The 24,749-nt window shown below is 44.1% G+C and overlaps 1 protein-coding gene across 2 annotated transcripts in view; it reads left to right on the top strand.

The window, feature by feature from the left end:
• Nucleotides 1-24,749, top strand: part of LOC126332527 (leucine-rich repeat-containing protein 15-like) — an 889,610-nt gene that overhangs the window by 490,061 nt on the left and 374,800 nt on the right. Inside the window, exon 1 of one of the 2 annotated variants that reach the window (XM_049996615.1) lies at nt 12,917-13,108. The exons of the other annotated variant lie outside the window; for it this stretch is intronic. The gene's annotated coding sequence lies outside the window, so the exon portion shown is untranslated. Of the gene's footprint in view, nt 1-12,916; nt 13,109-24,749 lie in introns of those variants that run through there. 2 annotated transcript variants of the gene reach the window in all.

Below are 24,749 nucleotides of genomic sequence, written 5' to 3'. Positions count from 1 at the left end.
GTGATGCTGCCAATGTACACAGATCGCAGTACCTGTGGGGAGGATCCACTGGAATGGGTCGCGTTCATATGCAGCCTCAGGACTGACTGGGAACACCAAAGAAGGGACAGTAACAGCTGTCCACTGCAGTGGACAAGTGCATCAACGATTAAGTCAGGAAATTCCTAGTTTGCAGCAAGACAAGTATCCACATCGAAAGTGCGCCGACGACACGGGCTATGAGCATGTTGACTATGGTTGCGGCTTGCCTTGAGCACAGCGAGAGGCGCGCCGACGGCGGGGTGCATGGCGACAACACTGCAATGAGAAGTTGGACCACATCGTCTTTTCTGACAGTAACCTGATTTTGCGTGCAGTATCACGATTGACGTTTCATTGTGTGAAGGCTCCGAGGAGAGCGACTTTACTAGATTGAATTTGTTATTGTCTTACGCAGCAATGGGTGTTATGGTATTCGGTTCCTTTCGACACACAAGGGGTCGTCTTTTGTACACATAGGCTTTAATTTGGACAGCAGTCGTTACGTTTCTAATGTGTTAAGGGAGGACGGCTGTTCTCTACTTTGGAGGTCTTCGTGACGTTATTTTTAGACAAATTAACGCAAGACCGCATTTTGCTCGTGCTTTCTCGGCCTACTTCGATACAGGGAGTGTTCAGTTATTGACGTGACGAACAAATCCTTCGGATGTCTTTCCCGTTGAAAACATCTAATCATGCGTTGCGGAGGGTCTGTTACGTCACCACTCGAGAGCTACTAGGATTGATGAAATGTGTTGTAAAACGACGTACCGGCATGTTCAGACAAGTTCAGTTCCATTCTATGCCCTGCCCGTTACAGTTGTGGTAAACTATAGCCAATAAATCGTCTTGAGAGAGTCAGCAACTGTACCGATGTTTAAGATAATTCTCAGTTAATGTTCAGTCTCATACTCGCATTTTTAATTAGATTTAAATCACTCACTATTATCTTCAGATCACAGTAGTTGCATCAGCCACCCGTTTTGTCTGCTCAGAATAACGTACCAGTGTATTCTGTGATCCTGAGTGATCGAAACCTGAAATCTAATTAAAAATTCGCAATTGAGACCGAAGAATAAATGATAATTATCAGATGTGGTAAGCATCGCAACCAGTATGCATGTTAAACCACTTATAAATTTGATTATATGCCCTTCCATCTGTACTGTATGCTTACAATAAGCAAACCGTTTCGTTTTTTTAATATCTTGCCTAGTGACGTAGATTTAGCGGCTAGTAGCCGGCCGCGGTGGTCTCGCGGTTCTAGGCGCGCAGTCCGGAACCGTGAGACTGTTGCGGTCGCAGGTTCGAATCCTGCCTCGGGCATGGATGTGTATGATGTCCTTAGGTTAGTTAGGTTTAATTAGTTCTAAGTTCTAGGGGACTGATGACCACAGCAGTTGAGTCCCATAGTGCTCAGAGCCATTTGAACCATTTTTTAGCGGCTAGTAATGCAGATTCGTCAGATGATGTTCGAAATTTTGAGGAAAACGGGAGTAAGATTATAGAGAGTGACGTGTAATGTGCGATATATGCAAGGATCAAGAGGGAATATTAAGAGCAGAAGGCCAAGAATTAAGCGTTCCGATCGAAAAGGGTGCGAGGTAGGGATGCGCTCTTCCGGCCCTAATGTCCAGTCTGTACACATAAAAAGCAGTGATGGAAACTAAAGAAAGGTTCAATAGTGGGTTCAAATTCAAGGTGAAAGGATATCAATGATACCATTCGCTGATGCTATTGCTATCCGGAGTGAAAGTTAGGAAGAATTACTTGATACGCTGGATGGAATGAACAGTCTAATGGGTACAGAAGATGGACTGAACGTAAGGACGAAGAAAGACGAAAGTAATGAGAAGTATCAGAAAGGAGAACAGCGAGAAATTTAACATCAGGGCCTAGGCAGCAAGATAATCCACGATGGACGGAGCAAGGTGGACATAAAAAGCGGACTAGCACTGGCAAAAAGGGAATTTCTGGCCAAGAGAAGTCTGCTACTATCAAACGTAGGTCTTAATTTGAGGAAGAAAGAAAGTACGTTTGAGAATGTACGTTTGGAGCACAGCATTGTATGGTAGCGAGACATGGACTGTGGGAAAACCGAAACAGAAGAGAATCGACGCATTTGAGATACGGTGCTAGAGACGAATGGTGAAAATTAGGTGGACTGATAAAGTAATGCATGAGGAGGTTCTCCCAAGAATCGACGAGGAATGAACGTACGGAAAACACTGACAGGAAGAAGGGACAGGATGTTAGGACATCTGTTAGACATTAGGGAATAACTTCCATATTGCTAGAGGGAGCCGCAGCGGGTAAAGGCGGTAGAGAAGGTCAGAGATAGCAATACCTCCAGCAGGTAACTGTGGACGTAGGATGCAAGTCCTACTCTGAGGTGAAGAGTTTGGCATAGGAGGGGAATTCGTGGCGGGCCGCATCAAACCAGTCAAAAGTCTGATAACTCAAAAAAAGAAAAAGTACATATACCCACGTTATAAGAATTCCGTGAGTAGCACCCGAACCACACACACACACACACACACACACACACACACACACTTGCATTATTAGTACCGACTTCAGTCGTCGAAACATCCATACTGAAAAGGTTATAACATCTTGTAGCATCCAGTTATATTTCATTAACACTCTCTAGTCATCAGAGCATATTTCTGTCTCTCTCAGCCCGAATATATTTACTGATTCACTGCTGTATTATTGCTCGCCTAATTTCCGTCAGAATGCAGGTATGATGGAGGAATTAAACTCCCGAACCCCTCGATTTGCCGAAGCGGTATTATCGTCATCCTCTCGTACGACTCCGCTACACTACACATTATGTTAGTATTTCGCCTTGCATGCCGGTTGAGATATGAGAAAAAAGTTAATTCCACCATTTACGAGTCATATTTCACTGATAAGTCATGTAAACTCCAGGGAAGGCGATATCTGAAGTCACATTGTGCGACGAAGTCAACCACGAAGGCCTGGTTCTTGGCGCTATTATTCCCTAACTATGTTGTGGAGTACGTCGTCAAACACGTGACATTATGTATGAATTTTCTTATCGTTCAGTTTGCACAATTTCCATATTTGTTACCTGGGATCGCAATACAGTAGCGAATTGAGTGTACTATGTACAGCTAGTGTTTATCGCAAAACAATATTATCACAACAGTTTTTTAATATCTTGTCCATCCTGTTGATAATTATGGTGATGACTCCGCAACTGTGTTAATGGTTTTGGACAAAATGTCAGCACCAGTTTATAACATCCCAGCTTCCTCAACCAAATTATAACATCCTAGCTTCCTCAACCAAATTATAACATTTCAGCTCCTCCACCAAATTATAACATCCCAGCTTCCTCAACCAAATTATAACATTTCAGCTCCTCAACACCAAATTAAAACGTTGCATTAGGAGGTGTCTGCTTCGTGCAAAAGGTCTTGAGTTCATATTGACGACAACAAGTAATTCTTCATTACAGACGTTTATTTACAAACAGAACTGACAGACTTCACAGACTCAACAACTGACTCACAGAGCTAACCGCACTGCATATCCGAACTGGCAACTGACCACTCCTAGGTGTATTAATATCTTTCCAAACAATGAGAGTCTTTGACAATGTTTTGTTTACAATACGATAGCAATTCACGACTTAAAACTAAATTACACATTACAGAATTTTAGTACAGATTAAAGTAAGTAAAAGGATCAGTACATATAAATTCTTACAAGCATAATTTCCAAATATATTTTATAACATTTTTCTACCAGCTTCTGGATAACCTTCACCAGATTTGTACCGATGTTTCCAGAAATATCTTGACATTTGATTCTGGATATTTCTTGAGTGATTTAGAACAACTATTTATATGTAAAATGATTTAAATCGTGTTTCAAAACGTAAATAAATCTTCTTTAGCAATATTTCTTGATACAAATCGTCTTTCGAAATTAGGTTATGAAACAGTTTTCACAAGTTTTCGTATTTTTGCGATCATAATATAGAATTTCTCCATAGAAGGTTCCAGAAGTGTGCATTAAACGTTCATTTACAGACTTTCTCTTTAGCTGGTGAGTTTTTAAAAGTATCTTGTCCATATTATACGAAATAATTTAGCTCAAAACTGATAATTTATACAATTAATCAGAGCTACAGCAAACAGTGAGTCTTTCTTTTACAAAATGAAATATAATTACAAAATTGAATGAAAATAGGTTACTAACACTAATATATATTTACATTAATTCTATTTTTGTTCTTTCTGTGCAAAATGTCCTAATACTGACACAGTACAATATTTAAACATCACCAAAGTTTCCCTTTACATTTTGCGTATCTGTATCGACATCCCCTAAAAGTCTACAGTATCGAATACTTCAATATGTCCCAATATGTCCTGTAATGTTACAAGTTGCACTCTCTTTTTTTGTTTTAAATCACGACCGATTTCGGTCCCCAAGGCCATTATCCGTATATCATTATGTCAGGCATCCTGAAAGAACGTCCCGTGTTTTCACGGGACTCCTGACATATACTACAAGAGAATAGCCTCGGAGATCGAAAGTGTCCTGTGTCTTCTCAGGACGCCTTTCTATAAGTATACGAGTAGGTAGTCGCCTTGAGGACAGAAACATGTGGCGATTCAAAATGAAAAGGAAAGTGCGACTTTGTGTTCCACACTTCAGAGAATCTAAGAACTATGTTTTGACATCATAGATTCCAAATAGTTAACGTATATTATTTGTTGCAACTCAAATGTGTGGTTTCCTGATGATGAACACCTGATATGGATTTTTCCCTTCCATTCAAATCTGAAATGTTAGAAACAAAATCTAGCTTTTGTAGTAGACTGATCAAGTTGGATTTCAAGTTAGGAAATGAAATTCTGCACGAACAAATCGGTCGCCTTCTAGTAGAAAAATACGGATGCTGAGTTGGATTTTCTAAAAACAATACCTTGCAGAACAATCTTATTCACCAACACAAGTCCACAGTTGCTCCTATACACAGTTTATCCATTTATAAAATCACTAGTGATATGTGTCCTGTTAGAACAGACTAGAGGATCTTTCACTGTCAGGTATAAGGAACAATTATTGTAAGAAAGAGGCACTTTTGCGGATCGTAAGTTAATTTCCGGTCAGAAACCGAGCAATATTGAAGAAGTTTCCGTTTTACTTAGGGAAGAGAAAGGCCACAGGCTCGACGACTCGAAGAGCTCGAGAGTTTCAAACATGTTTCTAAGAATGATATCCTCATCCTCAACGAACAGTTATAATTAAACATCAAAACGAATTTAAATGGCTTTATTCACTACTCGCGGATTTTTGATTCTTTTAATTTTTGTTACGTTTTCCTGCCTCTAGCTCCGATACATATTTTTCCTCAGATCTCATGTAGATGTGCACTACTAAAGTTTCCTTCACGCAGATGTTTCTGGACTGTGCAGATGTTTGTGTAAATATTCGACAATACTCTGTACGTTACGTAGTGGGCATTTCAGTAAAGCCTAATAGATGGGTCTTACTTGTACTTCATTTACTTGACTACTTTGCATTTTCAAAAATGCATTAAGCTCTCATCGTTTGAATTTTTTAAAATAATTAATTGTTGTTTAATTCGCTTATTTCTGTTACAATGTCTCAAATGGGGAAATGTCACTGTGTGTCCGATAGGCAGCACAACTTGTGTCTTGTTTCTGTAGCAGCATGCAAGTACACCTTGCAAGTAACATCATCAGTCTGATGTTGTTACTTGCAAGGTGTACTTCGATTGGCTGGTATGTTTTTAATTTTTACTATGTGACAAGGCCATATCTGCTATAAGCTCTGAATATTGCCTTCTCGCAATGTAACATTTCTATGTTATGACTTTCTTCATCTTGGTTAACGTCTCTGTCAAGTTTATTTTTCTTGTGTTATTTTGTGGGACTCTCAAATTTTTATTCTGATGTAGAAATCCTCAGAGCTGTCGAACCTAGGTAAATGTATTAAACAATTATTTGCAACCGTTTGGCTGTGTTATTTCTCTATTGAAAATCAAAAATGGTTCAAATGGCTCTAAGCACTATGGGACTTAACATCTGAGGTCATCAGTCCCATAGATTTAGAACTACTTACACCTAACTAACCTAAGGACATCACACACAGCCATGACCGAGGCAGGATTCGAACCTGCGACTGTAGCGATCACACGGTTCCGGAGTGAAGCGGCTAGAACCGCACGGTCACAGCGACCGGCCATTGAAAATCGGTAAATGCTGAAAATAGCAATACTAAAAGAGTAAGAGTAATAAAAATAACTAAATTATTTCAAAAAATAAAAAGATAATATAGTAAATGCCCATTCCAAGCAACCGCTGCGCGTTTTAAGCTGCAGTAATCAAATTTCAGCACGTACCGCCCATAATGTTAATCTGTACACATAGCACTGCATTAACGTTGTTTATGAACAAATGCGCCATTCATATGCACCGTCAGACATATGCAAGAGCACTCTCACGAGTATATTTTGGCAAGTATATCTCCGCATAGTCGCTGGTTGCTTATCATATGAATGAAAAATAAGCATAGATATATTTATTGGCAATATATTTTGTTTCCAAATTTTTGTGAAGTACTCATCTGCTGTAGGAAAACTCAGTTTTTTTTGTTTAAATTCGGATCAAAGAAGTCATGAAATATACGACTGCATGGGCAGAGAGAAAAGAGAGGGGAGAAGATGGAGAGAGTGAGAAGAGGGAGTAGGAAATGGGCAGAGAGAGGAGAAGGAAGAAATGGACACAGAGGAGAAGATATAAAAACGTCACAAAACTCAAACCAGGGTGACGAACAACAAATGGAAATCGGAATCAAGAAATAAATATATTACCTCCACAGAATGATAAAGAAATGTACTTGTAAAATGCCTTTGAAGAAAGTTCCTGGTCTCGCTACAGCAACCGTGTCCACTAGGAGGTATCTCTGTCTCTATTTACGTGACTTTGGAATAATGAAGGAGCAATGGCATACTTTGCGGAAGCATTACCATCACTCTCCGATGTTCACTTTATGCAACAAGCTCAAATTTATCATTTTGTTAAACCGCTTCGCTGTTACACGTCAAATTGAGTTTATATATAATTTGTGCCGAATTAACTTTCTATACCAGACGAAGCGAACGCCATTATCGTACAGACCCTCTTTGCCTTCGAGCTACGATTCCAAAATCAACGCGCCGGCTGGCGTGGCCGAGCGGTTCTAGGCGCTACAGTCTGGACCCGCGTGACCACTGCGGTCGCAGGTTCGAATCCTGCCTCGGGCATGGATGTGTGTGATGTCCTTACGTTAGTTATGTTTAAGTAGTTCTATGTTTTTGGGGACTTATGACCTCAGAACGTAAGTCCCATAGCGCTCAGAGCCATTTGAACTATTTGAACCACAATCGACACGCAGTACGTTAAGATTCCGTGAGGTGTGCGATACTATAGGTGCCCTGCACTCCAGCATTTCTCCCTGGTGCACTGTAATGCCTTTCCACTTGCCTAAGTCTGCCGTTCACCAATTTTTCGAATCTACTGTACTCGTCTCCTTAAGATATACTGCGATTTAGACATTCTCTTTTTCCCTCCTCTCTTCTACAGTCAGTCTGGCGGCAAGAGCCAGGCATCAGTAAGATCACAGGCGCTCTCTTCCCTTCCACCGGGGATTTTTCGCCGGCATAGAGATCCAGGCTCCGTGCCCTACCGCCGAGGGACCCCAAATCCCTGTTGGATGTGAGACGTCTCCACTGAGCTCCCGAACTGCGACGCGGCCAGAGCCTCCTCGCGGCACAAGAAATGTCAAGTGCATGCGGCGGCGGCGGCGGCGCTGGTGCCTGGTCGACTGCGTATGGGCCACTTGAAGGCGCAGGGTCGACGGACTAACCGCACCGCCGTATAGCCGATCCGAGTGCAGACGGCGCTATTCCTGAGCGCAGCCAGTGCCAGGCACAGACACCGGCAGGTTCTCGGCTGCCAGGAAATACGACGCAGCTGGCCCTATCACGGGGAAACGGCTCGCTCCCACAGAATGTATTCGACGCCTCCCGCCGTCTCCAGACTGTGCGAGCGGTGCCGCGTCTCGCCGCTTTATGAGGACCGCACGCCTGCAAACGAGGCTATGATCCGCGTAATAGGCGCGTGAGAAGCGTCCATCGAGTCTCTGAAAGCATCGGCTCACGGTAGGAGCTTGATATGAACGTCAGCAGATGAAGAGAAATACGGAAGCTTATAAGGGGAAGAATAAAAGGGAAGAGTGGAGGAAAAGGGCATAAGCTTACGATCTAGATTTGAAAACAGGTTACCTATTATAATAATTCCGAAATCTTTCCTAAAGTGAAGTGCCCGCTCATACGGAAAGCTTAGAGCCACGAATTTAGATGTTAACTGAATATTTAGAGCGGTGATCTAGAACAGGAGAGACTTGCTTAGAACAACGTGTTTGTAATGGGCGTAGCAAATACTTAATTCATTGTGTGAGCCTGATTAGCCTTAGCAAGGGTCTGAATTTACATGAGAAACGTGTAAACAACGATGCTTATAGCCCCTCTGGCTGCAACAGAAATAGTGTACAGGGATTGTTATCATAGATCAGAATTAAAAGACATAAAATAATCACACTGCACAAGAAATGATGAACTGGAGCTCTGCTACTACCGTCTCTTCCGTCACTTACCTTTTCTTCTGAAAATCAAAACATAGGAAGACGATGCGTAGTGTTCACCTTGACTGCTGAGAATCTGGGTATTGTTTGCAGAAACAGTTTAAGGGGGGTAGTACGTCAAACGGGCCGACTTGGAGCAGGAGAGGCACCACAGGATATTTTAATTTCCGCTGTCTATACTTTTACAAATAAATTCATAACACTTTGACAACATGACCAGGAATGATTCAGAATTCATACTCATAGTAGTGGCAGCTCAAAAACGTAACAAAATACCTTTTTTTTTTTACATGTGCAATTTCAACATTTTTTCACTTACTACTGGCTGCACTTGTTGCTATAGGTATACTTTTCTTCCTAAGTAAGAGAGATTCTTCGATGAATTTTGGACAGCGTACAAACCCTAGTTATAGGTGTATGAAACTCTAGAATTTATTTAATTTATGAAAAAATGAATGAACTGTTACATTTTCAATTTCATGTTTAGAAAAAACTCAAATTTTATAGTTAATTATCTCAATTTTTACCACAGTTTTTTCATAGATTTGGAACATTCTAGAGTTTGATACACCTGTAAGTACTGTTTGTATGCTGTGCAATCGAAGAATCTCTCTTACGTAGGAAGAAAAGTGTACCTATAGCAACAAATGCAGCCAGTAGTAAGTGAAAAAATAATGAAATTTCACATGTAAAAAAGGTATTTTGCTAAGTTTTTGAACTTCCACTGCTATGAGTGTGAGTCTTCAATTCTTCCTGGTCATGGTGACGAAGTTTTCTGAATTTATTTGTAAAAGTATAGACAGTAGAAATTAAAATGTCCTGTGGTGCCTCTCCTGCTCCAAGTCGGCCCGTTTGACGTCCTATCCTCCTTAATAGAGGAGAAATTATCTTTGCTGATGGTATACTTAATTCTATATCAAATGTGACTGTGCTAACTGCAAAGTAAAATTGAGTGCAAATTAGTCTGAACAGGAATGTGATGTCTAAAAAATCCAATTACAGAATGTAATGGGGTGCAATAAGCTACAAAACATGAAGCTAAGTAATAGGTACCTCGAGAATAGAATCATGAAAGCTCATTGGCTGGCAGTGTGACGAATTTAAATGCTCTACTATTCAGAAAGGTTTAAAAAATGCGACTTTGTACCGTAGATCGAAGACTGCTGTCTTGACAACGTAACAATCACAGCAGCTCCCTATGCAAAACATGGTTTAAGCTCATGAAACATTCCGCGAAACACTCCACCTAAAAGTACGCAGTACGAACCACAAAAACCGGTACCCAATAACCATATGATTGCCCCTTTTTATTCTTAATTTTAGAAAATTTTCCTGCTGGTTTGATGTAGACCTGTCATCCTTTTCATCTCAGAGGAGCACATTGGCAATTGATACCTGCGCAATAAATTATTTTCTGGACGCATTCCAATCTCTGATTTTCTCTACAACTTTTACCAACAATTTTTACCTCTAGTACCCCTGAAGTTATTCCCTGATTTCTGAACACATGTTTTATCATACTGTCCCTTCCTCTTGTCAGTGTTTTCACTATAATCTTTTTTGCCGATTCTGGGGATAACGTCCTCATTCCTTACTTTAGCAGTCCACCAAGTTTTCGACATTCGTCTGCAGCACCACATCTCAAATGCTTCGACTGTCTTCGGTTTTTCCACAGTTCACGTCTCGCTACCATACAGTACTCAGAAATGTCTTCCTCCTGTGAAGACCTACGTTTCATAGTAGCAGACTTCTCTTGGCCTGGAACGCCCTTTTGCCAGTGCTAATCTCCCTTTTATTTTCTCCATGCTCCTTGGCCACCTAGGTAACAGGTGTCTTTAACTTCGTCTACTTCGTGATCACTAATTTTGATATTAAGTTTCTCAGTGTTGTCATTTTTGCTACTTCTCATTACTTTCGTCTTTCTTCGATTTACTCTCAATCCATATTTTGAACCCATTAGACTGTTCATTGCTTCAACGCATACTGTAATTCTTCTTCACTGTCACTTAGGATAACAATGTTATCAGCCAGTGTTATCATTGGTATTCTTTTACCTTAAATTTTTATCCCACTCCTGAACGTTTTTATTTCTGTCATTGTTGTTTCGATGTACAGATTCAGCAGTAGAAGGCGAAACATTATAGCCCTGTCTTACACCCTTCTTAGTCCGAGCACTACGTTCTTGGACTTCCACTTTCTGGAAAGTATATGATATCTATGAACAACTAATGGGTCCGTACTGCAAAAGGCTCAACTTCTGCTCAGTCACGTAACATCTTACCAAAATCGTAGTGACTTATTCACCGACCGTTGAAAGCTGCAGACAAGACAAGATAAGAGGTCTCTAAAAGCTATTAAGTCTTCTAACACGCCGTTCCACAGTTCGCCGTGTGGAGGGCTGGATCCCAATTGGATCGAGGAATCGGAACTCAGAGACTTGAATAGCGTCATTCTTCCATGCACGGTGTACTTAACCGTTACAGCATGCGATCAATTTACAGACTTAGCCGTTTTGGAAATACTTCCATCCTTCACTCGAAAGCCATTGACCATGCCCTTTTGAACGACAGATATCTGTCCATATAAGTATATGGTTCCGGCAATACTTTCTTCTTCTGTGCGGGTGCACACACATTCCCCGAACTCTTACAGGACTTGGTAAGAACGTCTTCCACGAGTAATGAGTGTGTTGGGGTAGGACACTACGAATGTAGTGTGTGGGTCTCGTGGGAGGCGTGCGCGAGTTAGTCCCTGCAATCGCGCAACCCTCTGTCGCCTCAGTGGCTCAGGTGGACGCCGGAACGGTAGCTCAGCGTGTTCAAAGGGCTGCTCGCACTCTGAAAAAAAAAACCACTGAATAAAGGAATCAGGAATCAACGATCAACTTGAAAGGATGTCTTTTGACGTCCGGCCAGACCAAACGCAACGAACAATACCGAACAAAATTAAAAAAAAGATGGATAGGAAATGGTTCAAATGGCTCTGAGCACTATGGGACTTAACTTCTGAGGTCATCAGTCCCTAGAACTTAGAACTATTTAAACCTAACTAACCTAAGGACATCACACACATCCATGCCGGAGGTAGGATTCGAACCTGCGATCGTAGCGGTAACGCGGTTCCAAACTGTAGTGCCTAGAACCGCTCGGCCACTCCGGCCGGCGATGGATAGAGCGTTTGCCATGCAAGCAGGAGATCTCGGGTTCGAGCCCCGGTCGGGGCACACATTTTCACCTGTCCCCGTTCATATATATCAGTCCCGTCAGCAGCTGAAGCTACTAATATAATTCTAACTTTGATATCTATCCGGTCCCACATTGCGGCAATGTCTGCACTGTTTTCCATGTACCTCCGATACGCTTTAAATACCCTCCACAGCTAGAGCTACTACCTGCCGTCTGTGCGTGGTTATTGCACGTTGTCGTCGAACAAAGGCAGTGGTCACATTAATGTGACTTCACCTTGTAGAACCCTAGCGTCGCCGGTGTGCATCGAAGAAGGCTCTGCCACCGGCAAAAGTTGTACCCCAGGTCGTTATCTATTGCACCTAGAAGTTTGATGTGAATACTTCGAAACACACTGCAAGCTTTCATTTTGTGCCTGCAATGTTGCCAAGCGCAGTTGTTTTGGCTTACAGTGTATTTAGGTTTCACATAGCGCATATGGATATCTGAGATGAGATTGTCTAGTGCTGCAGCGGTATCGATATCGCCGAACCAATAATAAACTGATAGCGAAAAGCCTTTCCCTAGTCAGGGTACAGTGTATTGTATTCATTTTTATGGCGTATCGTATTGACTAACTGTAATTTCTGACGGATGCAATATCGAGGCACGTGCAGAACGGGTTTCCCCCCACCCTCGGCTGACCCCTGACGCGAGCAGCGCCGTGCTGCTAGGGCGGGGGGGTGGCGGCGGCTCAGCAGCGCTGAGCGGCGCGGCGGTCGGCGCCGTGTCGCGACGTCAGCTGTCTGCAAGCGGGCCGGGGGCGGCTGTCGGTGAGTGATCACGGCCCCCCACCACTCACACACCCTGCGCGACTGACACACCCGCGAAAAGGGGGCAGGGGACAGGAGGGGGGCCGAGGAGAGGGAGGAGAGGAGAAGTCAGGCGGAATAAAAAAGCGGAAACACGCCGCGGCAGCTGCCGGAGCCGCCCTCTCCCTCGCTCCGCGCATCTGCTGCTGCAGGGAGGACCGCGCTGGTACAGCCACTGTACTCGAGACCTCTCGCGCGCTCGTAGGCCCTACGCTAAACCGCTCCCGACAGTAGCATGTCTCCTCCCGTCATCTTAACTGCCGTCGGGAACCAGTTCAATAGAACCGCGACGCGTGTGGTGCTTTTCCCTTTCAGCTGCAGGTGGATTATCGCTCGACCTACATCAAGTTAGTGACAGACCAGGTGAGTCTCTTCCATCAGGAAATTTGTCTTACTTTCCAGTAGGAATTTCGAGGGCGGATGGTGAGTCGTGCCTGAATATTTCAGGAGGTAGAGCAATTCAGTTAGACACCCAGTTGTCATCTGCAAGAAAGTTTCTATTCAGAACCACCGCGCCGCTCAGCGCTGCTGAACCGCCGCCAAACCCCAGCCCTAGCAGCGCGGCGCTGCTCGCGTCAGGGGTCAGCCAAGGGTGGGAGAAAACCCGTTCTGCACGTGCCTCGATATTGCATCCGTCAGTAATTACAGTTAGGTAATACAACACAACATAAAAATGAGTACAATACATTGTTCCCGAACTAGGGAAAGGCTTTTCGCTATCATTCTGTGCACGAATTACTGCTTTGATTTTATCCTTGATGGATGCGATGCCGTAGTTGCTAAACGTAGTGTTAAAATGCAGGCTCAACCACCTCTCACAACACGAAAGCACTAGAATTTCAATGTTTCGAAGGAGTAAGTCTTCACTGGAACAAATTTACACGAATCTTATAAAAGTGAACTCACCTAGGCCGCGCGACTGCTACGGTCGCAGGTTCGAATCCTGCCTCGGGCATGGCTGTGTGTGATGTCCGTAGGTTAGTTAGGTTTAAGTAGTTCTAAGTTCGAGGGGACTGATGACCTCAGAAGTTAAGTCCCATAGTACTCAGAGCCATCTGAACTAACCCAGGTAGTTATTTATTTATTTATTCAACTGTGGTCTGTAACCTGCAATTTAATATTTAATCACAGGCTGTATTGAAACTTGCGCAAATTCTTACTCAAATTATGCACTGTGCAATATTACCCTCTCACAATGCTACCTCTCATCACCATGACTGTTTCAAAAATCGTTCAAATGGCTCTGAGCACTATGGGACTTAACTTCTGAGGTCATCAGACCCCTAGAACCTAAGGACATCACACACATCCATGCCCGAGGGAGGATTCGAACCTGCGACCGTAGCGGTCGCGCAGTTCCGCATTGTAGCGCCTAGAACCGCTCGGCCACCCCAGTCTGCTGACTGTTTCAAATACTTATAGCAATTATAATTAGCAAAAACTATTTCTACTATAAATATACACTACACCTATGTGTACTACTATTAAAATACGTCAGTTCCTGTCTGTCAAATTCCACAATGCACTCCATCGGTGCCCTGTCTGTCGGCATGCGCTGCCGGTTCCATGGGCGCTGTGGAGGGCTTTGTAGTTGCATCTTCCTCTTCCATTCTTTGTGATCTCCCTGATGGGAGGGAATTATTACCCTGTTCCTCGGAACCATCGTTGTTGTGGCAAGGAGCACAGCCACCTGCTGACCCACATCGCTCCGTTTGTACGTTGGGCGTTCAATAAATAATGCAACACATTTTCTTTTATCTACCAATTTCGGTTTAAAAACGAATGTGGAATATTCTCTCTTCAGCCTCTACAGTTTCATGAATTTCCTGAAACAGGATAATGGCCTCTTCTCCTGTCGTTGTCCATTGACAGTTACTGCTCCGACCTTGAAGTTATTCAGCAAAGAACAGACAGAGACAACTTGCAATGAAAGTGTTGTACAGTATGCAACAGTACAGAACTATTTCTTTAGTGGAATTGCTTTTAGTATCAGTTTTCATGATCACGGCGGATTGTACAAGGAGCTAGCTTGAAGCTTAAGCTTATCCAATACGGATGTTTTAGAACCCGTGACTGTTTATTGAATATAAATACACAGAACTCCAATCAGTCATTTTTCTTTAAATAGTTATTTATTCATTCCATGAACCGATTTTCAAACTTTTTCAGTCTTGTCTTCAGATGGTTTTGCAGAAGATACATAGATATTTCAAGCATAATTCTGGGTGCTGGCTTTGTGATAAGAAGGTGCAACATGCTTTAATGCATCGCCTTGAGTGTTGTTTAGCTGTCGATTGAGATCCAAAATTTAGTTTTGTACTTAGTGCGACAGAATGGGTGGCTTCTGTTGTTAGTATCCATCTGTCATCAAATAACAACAAAGACATAGACAAGAATAAAAAAGGGAATAATGCAAAAAACTAAAGATCTATTGGATGACAATTAGCTTGTCTTTAGGAAAGCTAAAAGCACCAGAGTGGCAATCCTGATGATGCGCGTGAAAATGGAAGCAAAGCTAAAGAAAAACCAAGACACATTCGTAGGATTTGTCGACCTTCAGAAAGCGTTCGACAATGTAAAAGGGTGCAAAACGTTCCGAATTCTGAATACAGTAGGGGTAAGCTCTAAGGAAAGACGGGTGGTTTACAATGTGTGCAACAATCAAGAGGGAACGATAAGACTGGAAGACCAAGTAAGAAGAATTCGAGTTAAAAAGTGTTTAACACAGGAATTCAATCGTTTGCCCCTGCTGTTCAATGTATACATCGAAGAAGCAATGATTGAAATAAATGAGAGGTTGAAAAGTAGGATTAAAATTCAAGGTGAAAAGACATCAATGATAACATTCGCTGTTGACACTGGTGTTCTCTGTGAAAATGAAGAAGAATTACATAATCTCTTGAATGGAATGAACAGTCTAATGAGTACATATCATGGACAGACAGTAAATTGAATAAAGTGAAAGATGATGAGAAGCATCAGAAATGAGAACAGCGAGAAACTTAAAATCGGATTTGGTGATTGCCGAGTAGACGAAGTTATGAATTCTTCTACGTAGGTAACGAAATAATCCACGACGGACGGAGCAAGGACATCATAAAAAGAAGACCAGTACTGGGAAAAAGGTCTTTCTTGGGCAGGAAAAGTCTACTCGTACCAAACACAGATCTTAATTTGAGGAAGAAATTTCTGCGAAGTTGTGTTTGGGGAACAGCTTTGTACGACTGTGGAACTTGGACTTCGGAAAAACCAGACCAGGAGATAATCGATGTATTTGCAGTTTGGTGCTATAGAAGAATGTTGAAAATTAGGAGGATTGATAATGAAGAAATGAGAATGTTCTCCGCAGAATCGTTGAGGGAACGAATATAGTGAAAACACTGACAAAAAGAAGGTACAGGACTATATGGTATCTGTTAAGACAACAGGTAGTGAAAACACTGACAAAAAGAAGGTACAGGATTATATGGTATCTGTTAAGACAACAAGAGGGTAATAACTGTCGAGGGCCGGCCGTTGTGGCCGAGTGGTTCTAGGCGTGTCAGTCCGAAACCGCGCTGCTGCGACGGTCTCAGGTTGGAATCCTGTCTCGGGCATGGATGTGTGTGCTGTCCTTAGGTTAGTTAGGTTGAACTAGTTCTAAGTGTAGGGCACTGATGACCTCAGATGTTATGTCCCATAGTGCTCAGAGACATTTTAAAGATTTTTGAACTGTCGAGGAAGACAGAGATTTGTATACGTCCAGTAAATAATTGAGGACATAGGTTGGAAGTGGTAGTCTGAGATGGTAAGCTTGGCACAGGAGAGGAATCAGTGGCAGGCCGCATTAAGCTACTCACGATACTGATGACTTAAAAAATTACTCCTCCATGAGACTGTACACCTAGTGTTTGACATAAATTTCATTTTGATAACTCTGCTCATTCCTGAGTAAAAGGAGACTTAACAGACGGATAGGCAGATGGGCAACAGAGTGATCCCACAAACGACCCGTCTTTACTGACTAAGGTACGGAACCCTATAAATTACACATTTAGTGGATAGAGCGTCCCTCCAAGACTCGAATCGTAATACGCCCTTTGACGTAGTTGCAGAGCACAATATTAGAGCGCAGGTGTGTCAAAATATGTATAAAAGTCATCCACTATCGTCGACATCTACATACATGCTCCGCAAGTCACCGTTCGGCGATTGGCCGAGGGTGCACCGTATCACTGCTAGTCATTTCCCCTGCTGTTGCAAATGTCTATAGGCCTCCGTACGAGCCCTAATTTATATTATGTTTGTTGTCCTAACGTGAAATATACGTTGAGGGGAGTAGGGTAGTTATACAATCAGCTTCAAATGTCGGATACCTAATTTTTCTCAATATCGTTTCCCAATCAGAAAGTCGCCTTCCATCCAGGGACTTTCATTTCAGGTTCCGAAGCGTCTGTTGTCGCATCGCTTCAGTTCGCACCTTCAGATAGCCAGCCTAATGAGGAGACGTGCAAAATGGGCTGATATCATTGGCCTTCGTGAGCAGCAGCAGCAGATATTACAGTGAACTAAATGTGCCTATATTGAGAACCTTTATTGTGAGATGCTCTATCCACTGATATGTGTCTGTTTTTTTTTTGTCTCTCATAGTCTTCGCACAGTTACCTTCTGAAGCTCCACAGGTACTTAAACTCACCGGACAAAAAATTAGTCACCTCGATGCGCAGGCACAGACAAATCGTAGTAGTGTGTATCTGTGTGTCTATGTTCATGACGAAAGCGTTGTGACAGCTGTGAGTAGCGCCATGCATGACCTCCCGGTCCATTGTAAGTGGCAGTGCATTTGCATTGTGTCAATCTGCTGCTGGCTCCCGATGGCGCTATGCAGGTGGGTGGCTGATTCAGACTGTTGACGATGTAGAGGTTGTGTTCATTTAGCACGCCATGGACTTGGTTGGTTGGTTGCTTGTTGTGATGCTTAAGGGGGACTAAACGGCTCAGGTCATCAGTCCCCCATGGACTTGGTTGGTTGGTTGCTTGTTGTGATGCTTAAGGGGGACTAAACGGCTCAGGTCATCAGTCCCCCATGGACTTGGTTCCCCCGTCCCATAGTGCCATGTAGTCGACCTTGCATTTAGCACCTATCAGTAAGTTTCTGTTCCTGGCATATTCGACAGCGTCTCTGATGTAACTGAGGTATGTATGTACGTAATGGACTGCGAGTACTGCACTTATAACAGCGCAATAATCCACTTATCGCCTTTGTGCACTATTTCCACTGATGCGATGTGTATGGTACATAGAGAAGCTATCTGTGTAACTGTAAAGTTTCTATTTCTGACAATGATGGCAGCCTTCGCATTGGATGTACCTATTACGATGATTTGTTTGTGTCTGCCGTTCCTGGTGCAGGGTTCCTGCAGATAGGCATGTCGGGGTGCACGTCGCTCCATAGTAACTAGTGTCTGGTTGTTCGCATTCAGTTAGGCACATAAAGACGAACACAGGAAAGTCCATTAGCTTGATATAATATGTGATTGGTTTTCTAAACAACTCCCCCACTGTGTTACAACTCGATTGGCCTGCCTAATCATTTGACTTTAACCGCATAGATAACCTGCGGGAAATGTTAGAACTGCGGTTAAAACGTCGACATCAGCATTAATGCAATTTGATGGAACTGCGCGGTTAAAACCATAAGATGTAGCGTGGTATATAGGTGTAACGTAAAATTTGTCTTTGGCCCATTTAAATTGATATCCAAATATATGAGTGCAATACTCTCAATACACTGCGCTTACAAAAGTTATGGGTTCAAATGGCTCTGAGCACTATGGGACTCAACATCTTAGGACATAAGTCCCCTAGAACGTAGAACTACTTAAACCTAACTAACCTAAGGACATCACACACACCCATGCCCGAGGCAGGATTCGAACCTGCGACTGTAGCAGTCCCGCGGTTCCGGACCGCAGCGCCAGAACCGCACGGCCACCGCGGCCGGCAAAAGTTATGGGATACCGCCCAGTATAGCGTAGTAAATCCTTTTGCCTGACGTGGTGCAGCAATTGGACGAGACATGGACTTGATAATTCGTTGTAAGCCGCTGCAGAAATACTAAGCCGTGCTGCCTCTGTAGTCGTCAATAACTGCGAAAGTATTGCCGGTACACGATTATGTGCTCGAATTGACCTCTCGGCTATATACCATAAATGTTCCAAAAAATGTTCAAATATGTGTGAAATCTTATGGGACTTAACTGCTAAGGTCATCAGTCCCTAAGCCTGCACACTACTTAACCTAAATTATCCTAACGACAAATACACATACCCATGCCCGAGGGAGGACTCGAACCTCCGCCGGAACCAGCCACACAGTCCATGACTGCAGCGCTTTTAGACCTCTCGGCTAATCCCGCCGGGGTGGCCAAATCGTTCGCTCGAACTATCTTGTATGTTCTTGAAACCAGTACCGAACAGTTTTGGCCCGTTGACATGGCGCATTGTCATTCATGAAGATTCCATCGTTGTTTTGAAGCATCAAGTCCATGAATCGGAATAAATGTTCTGAAAGTAGCCGAACATGAACATTTCCAGTCAAAGATCGTTTGCGTTGGACCAGAGGACCAAGTCCATTCCATGTAAAAACAGCCTTCACCATTATGGAGGCACCTCCAGCTTGCACAGTGCCTTGTTGACAATTTGGTTCTATGGCTTAGTGGAGTCTGCGCCAGACTCGATCCGTACCATCAGCTCTTAATCAACTGTAATCGGCATCCATATGACAGGACCTCAGTTTTCTGTGCGTCTGGAGCCCAGCCGATTTTGTCACGAGCCCAAGAGAAGTGCCACTCAGGCGATTCCGTGCTGTTAGCAAAGGCACTCGCGTCGATCGCCAGCTGCCATAGCCCATTAACGCCAAATTTCGCCGCTATGTCCAAACGAATACATTTTTCGATTATTTCACGCTGTGTTACTCAGAGAAAATGCTACGTAAATGCCGCTGTTCTCAATCGTTAAGTGCAGGCCGTCGGCCAATGCGTTGTCCTTGGTGAGAAATAATGCCTAAAATTTGGTTTTCTGGGAATTCTCTTAACACTGTACCTCTGAATACTGGATTCCCTAACGATTTCCTAAGTGAAATGTCCCATGCGTCGGCCGAAGTGGCCGAGCGGTTCTAGGCGCTTCAGTCTGGAACCGCCCGACCGCTACCGTCGCAGGCTCGAATCCTGCCTCGGGCATGGATGTGTGTGATGTCCTTAGGTTAGTTAGGTTCAAGTAGTTCTAGGTTCTAGGGGACTGATGAATGACCTCAGAAGTTAAGTCCCATAGTGCTCAGAGCCATTTTTTGTTGTCCCAAGCGTCTAGCTCTAACTACCATTCCGCGTTCAAAGTCTGTTAATGACGTCGTGCGGTCATAATCACTTCAGAAATGGTTTTACATGTACCACCTGACTACAAATGATGGCTCTGCCAATGCACTGCCATTTTATACCTTGCGTACGCGATGCTACTGTCATCCGTGTATTTGCATATCGCCATTTCTTTCGGCACCTCATTATAAATTGATGTAACTATCTCAATATGTCTATAGTGCAATAATTCGATGAAAGAAGGATCTAATTAGATATGGAAACCACTGGTAGTCATTAGTGAGAGAAATTCGGCGTCGCAGACGCGGAGAGACCAAACAGATAAACGTTGTTCAAACGTAATTTCTGATTCAAAACACGATATTTTCACATGAACCTCTGCGTAGCTGCCGCTGACAGCAATAGCCAAATATAAACAACCATTGAAACGTAAACACACGCAGAGTGAGTAAGTGAGTGGAGCAGCGATTACGCGCCACATCTATCACCAGCGGCTGTCAAAGCGCGCTGCCAGTTCGCGTAGCCGTATTCAGTTTTGCGCTGGCCGCCACTGACCGGTCTTTGCTCCTTAATGGTCCCTGCGCGCGCGCTAATTAGTTTCCGGATACGGGAGCGGAGCGGTAACGAGCTAGCTGGCAAAACAGCACCCTGCCGCAGCGCGGCGTGCGCAAGCGGTGGCGGTCGGCGTACGCCACACGGCCCCGACGCACGTGTTGACAAGTGGCCAGCGATGGCTGCTGTGCTAAGAGCGGCCGGGGAGCGGAGAGGAGGCGTAATTGTCGTTGCTTTCCCACCGCGTTAGCTACAGGGGCTGGCCGCCGCTGCAAAAAGAGCGAGAAAGAAGTTGCGCTCCCCTCCAAAAAGCTAGTGGCGCTACACGCTCCCACGAGCCGGAATTTCATCAGCTCAAGATAAAGCCTGCATTAAACAACAGAGATAACTGCGAGTAATTATCGTTTGCGAGGAGAGTAGCCACAGCCGTGTAATGGCTTGCACTCTGCTGACGCGGCTGGCAGCGTGGGAGGGGTCGAAACTTCGAAGCAGGAAACTGCTGGCAAAGAGTTGAACACACACACACACACAGTATTAGTTCCACATGCTGCAGACAGTTTCTGAAATGAAAACGTAGAAAAAGTTGAAAGCAGTAGTTATAGTTATATTTCCTCCCTGCTGCTTTAATTTCAAACAGGGAGTTCTTGCAAACACGCCCACAAGAGCAAATTGTTTCATTATTATAGCATTTCCTTTCTAGCGGTAGTGGTGGTGATTAGTGTTTAACGTCCCGTCGACAACGAGGTCATTAGAGACGGAGCGCAAGCTCGGGTTAGGGAAGGATTGGGAAGGAAATCGGCCGTGCTCTTTCAAAGGAACCATCCCGGCATTTGCCTGATACGATTTAGGGAAATCACGGAAAACCTAAATCAGGATGGCTTGAGACGGGATTGAACCGTCGTCCTCCCGAATGCGAGTCCAGTGTGCTAACCACTGCGCCACCTCGCCCGGTTCCTTTCTAGCCTTGTGAGACGAGCTGTTAGCAAAGTCACTCGCTTCGATCGCCAGCTGCCATAGCCCATTAATGCCAAATTTCACCGCTCTGTCCAAACGAATACATTCGTCGTACGTTCGACATTGATTTTTGCGATTATTTCACGCAGTGTTGCGCGTATTTTAGCAGAGGAAACGCTACGTAAATGCCAAGTTCTCAGTACCCTCTCAGACAGAAGAAAACTACGCACCATGAATCAATTATCCGACTCGAATGGATATCGGTAGTTGATTGACAGATTTGTTGGATGTTATCCTTAGGGATATCGTGCCATATTCTGTCCAATTGATTCGTTAGGTCCGGAGGCCCTGCACATAATGCTCTGAAATGCTCAGCTGGGTGGAGATCTCGGGAGCCTCCTGGCCAAGGTAGGGTTGGGAAAGCACGAAGAAAAGCAATAGGTGCTGGGACGAAAGCCTACGATGGCTTGACATGAAGCGCAACGAAACGGGACGTAGAATATCGTCGACGTGCCGCTCCGCTATAAGGATGCCACGAATGACAACCAAACCGATCCTATGATGAACTGAAATCGCACCCCGGAACTTAACTGCTCCATCATTTCTGCTTGTCGTGTGTATGGTGGGCGACATTCATGGTTCGCATCCCACCAAAGTCTGGGGTGTCTCTAATCGCGTCTACTCTTATCATCAGGACTCAGTTCGAAGCGCTTCTTCTGCTTGTCCTCGTGCATGCCAAACCGTGCTTTGACCAGCAAGGTCGCTGGGTACCTTCCCAGTTCAGAACTTTCGGAGCATTATGGACAGGGCTTTTGAGATTTTGTCGATCTAAAGCGCCAATTAAACAGAATTTGCCACGATATCCCTTAAGAAGATATCTAACAATTCTACATCAGCGTATGCCAAGCCAAGTAATCGCTGTCATAGGGGGCAGAGGTGGACCACTACGTTATTGACTTAATACATAACCCATTTTCTTATGAAACTGTAACCATTTATTTGTCTGTACATGTTCATCACATATACCGATTTCCGTCTCATTCGGCTGATTCCTTCGTGGTACACCTTTTTTCTTTTGTCTTAGTCTATTATTATTTATACAGTCTGTTGCTTGGGACCGCCAACTCATGAACTTAGTTTCCTCTTGCGTACACTGCTACTGGAACCCTTCTGTGCGAGATGCATCTGTTACACTCCATCGCAATAGTGTTCTCTTTATCGACAGACTATTAGTGTAACTGGTGTGCTGAAAGCTTCCCGGTTACTTCTCATGGCATTTACAGAAGATTATGAACGCTTGAACGCTGAGACAAATTATGTAAACTTTCGTAGACTGTACGTGTAGACAGTAGTAGCTTGCAGTACTGATAGGAGACAGCAATAAGGGGCGTTGTGTATTTGGTGAAATTGGAGGCAGAGGTAACTGAAATGTTCATTACCGAAGCAAATCTTGATAGCTCTGTAACTAATTACAGTATGAGTACCAAACTTGGTAGCATTAATTTCAGGGAGATTGCGAAGAGAAATAATGCAGAATCAATTCAATTGAAAGACTTTCCATATGCTCCTACGGTACATCATACAATAACAAACCGATACCATTACTGGTACAAATGGCTCAGTTTGGCGCCCATCAGTGTCCAGAGGAGTCTGAAAGTGCAGGATTGCACAGTGCACAGCACAACGAAGCATGTCCGTAGGTATGCTGGTTATCTCTTTTGATGCGCTGCGCTTCAGATCAGCACATGTGTGAATGTTCTCTTGGTAAACCCTATCCCTCAGGTAGCGCAACAGCCAGAGGTCACAGGGAGAGAGATCAGGTGATCGTGCTGGCCATGCCGGAAACAATCGCCTGATTATTCGATCGTTTCGAAATATGTTTCGGAAAGCTGGCCGGAGTGACCAAGCCGTTCTAGCCGCTACAGTCTGGAACCGCACGACCGCTACGGTCGCAGGTTCGAATCCTGCCTCGGGCATGGATGTGTGTGATGTCCTTAGGCTAGTTAGGTTTAAGTAGTTCTAAGTTCTAAGGGACTGATGACCTCAGAAGTTAAGTCCCGTAGTGCTCAGAGCCATTTGAACCATTTTTTTTTGTTTTGTTTCGGAGAAGCAGGTGAAATTCACGAACGATGTGAAATGGAGACCCGTCTTGCATGAAAACTGTTGTGTTAAATGCGTGTCTCTCCTGTAGTGCGGGTATGACTTGCTGGAGAAGCATATCGCAGTAATGCTGGCTAGTCGCACTGCACGTCTTTGGTCCTTGAGCGCCAATCCGTTCAAAAAAAGAATGGGCCAATGATGAACGTAGCTGTGAAGGCACAGCATACGGTGACACGTTCACCTTACAGAGGAACTTCATGTGCACTGACTGGAGGTGAAGCTTCCCACACTCGGCAATTCTGTGTGTTCACCTCACTCGTCAGAGAAAATTAGGTTCGTCTATCCATAGGATGGTCAAGGGCCAGCCTTCGTCAACTTCAATCTCTGCGAGAAAGCGGAAAGCGAAGTCAACGCGTTGTTGTTTGTCCTGTGGTGCCAGCTGCTGTAGGATATGGATCTTGTACAGATGCCATTTGAGAATGGTTCGAAGCACCTTCCGTGCAGTGGACAACGAGATGTTCAACTGTCTGACACAGCACGCACACTGCCTGACGATCGGGAATTGTGCGCAGCGTTGTCTGCCACAGCAACAGCGATTTCATCAACCAACTGTGTTGCTCTTCCCGGAGCGACGCCCGTTCTCCAGTTGATCGTACAGCAGGTGGAGGAAGCGAACCCTTCCGCAATCCTTTCAGCTAGTGATTCGTATTATCGAAGTGCAGCTGCAGCATTATTGTTGTTTTGATAATAGAGCTTCACCAATAATGCCCTGCTCCTTTTGTCCAAGCTCATGTTGACACGTCAACAAGTGCATAGAGACTGGTCAGGTGTGCGAGACTAGGAATCACAATGACTGATCACGACACCTGGTGGTCCCAGCTGGAACTGGACGGTGGCGCCGTGACGAATGGAAATCATGCACCCAATACTGTGGACATTACTGCTGTCAGGTTTGGTAATCGTACGGTAATTAGTTTCCGTGTTACAGGGTGTCAAATGGGGAAAGCTTAACAGTAACCACCCGGTATAATTCGAGGACAGTGTTGC

This window comes from Schistocerca gregaria, chromosome 2 (genome assembly GCF_023897955.1).
Source record: "Schistocerca gregaria isolate iqSchGreg1 chromosome 2, iqSchGreg1.2, whole genome shotgun sequence".
Lineage (NCBI taxonomy): Eukaryota > Metazoa > Arthropoda > Insecta > Orthoptera > Acrididae > Schistocerca > Schistocerca gregaria.
The sequence above is the reverse complement of the archived record's forward strand: the minus strand, read 5'-3'. Positions and strand labels throughout refer to the sequence as shown.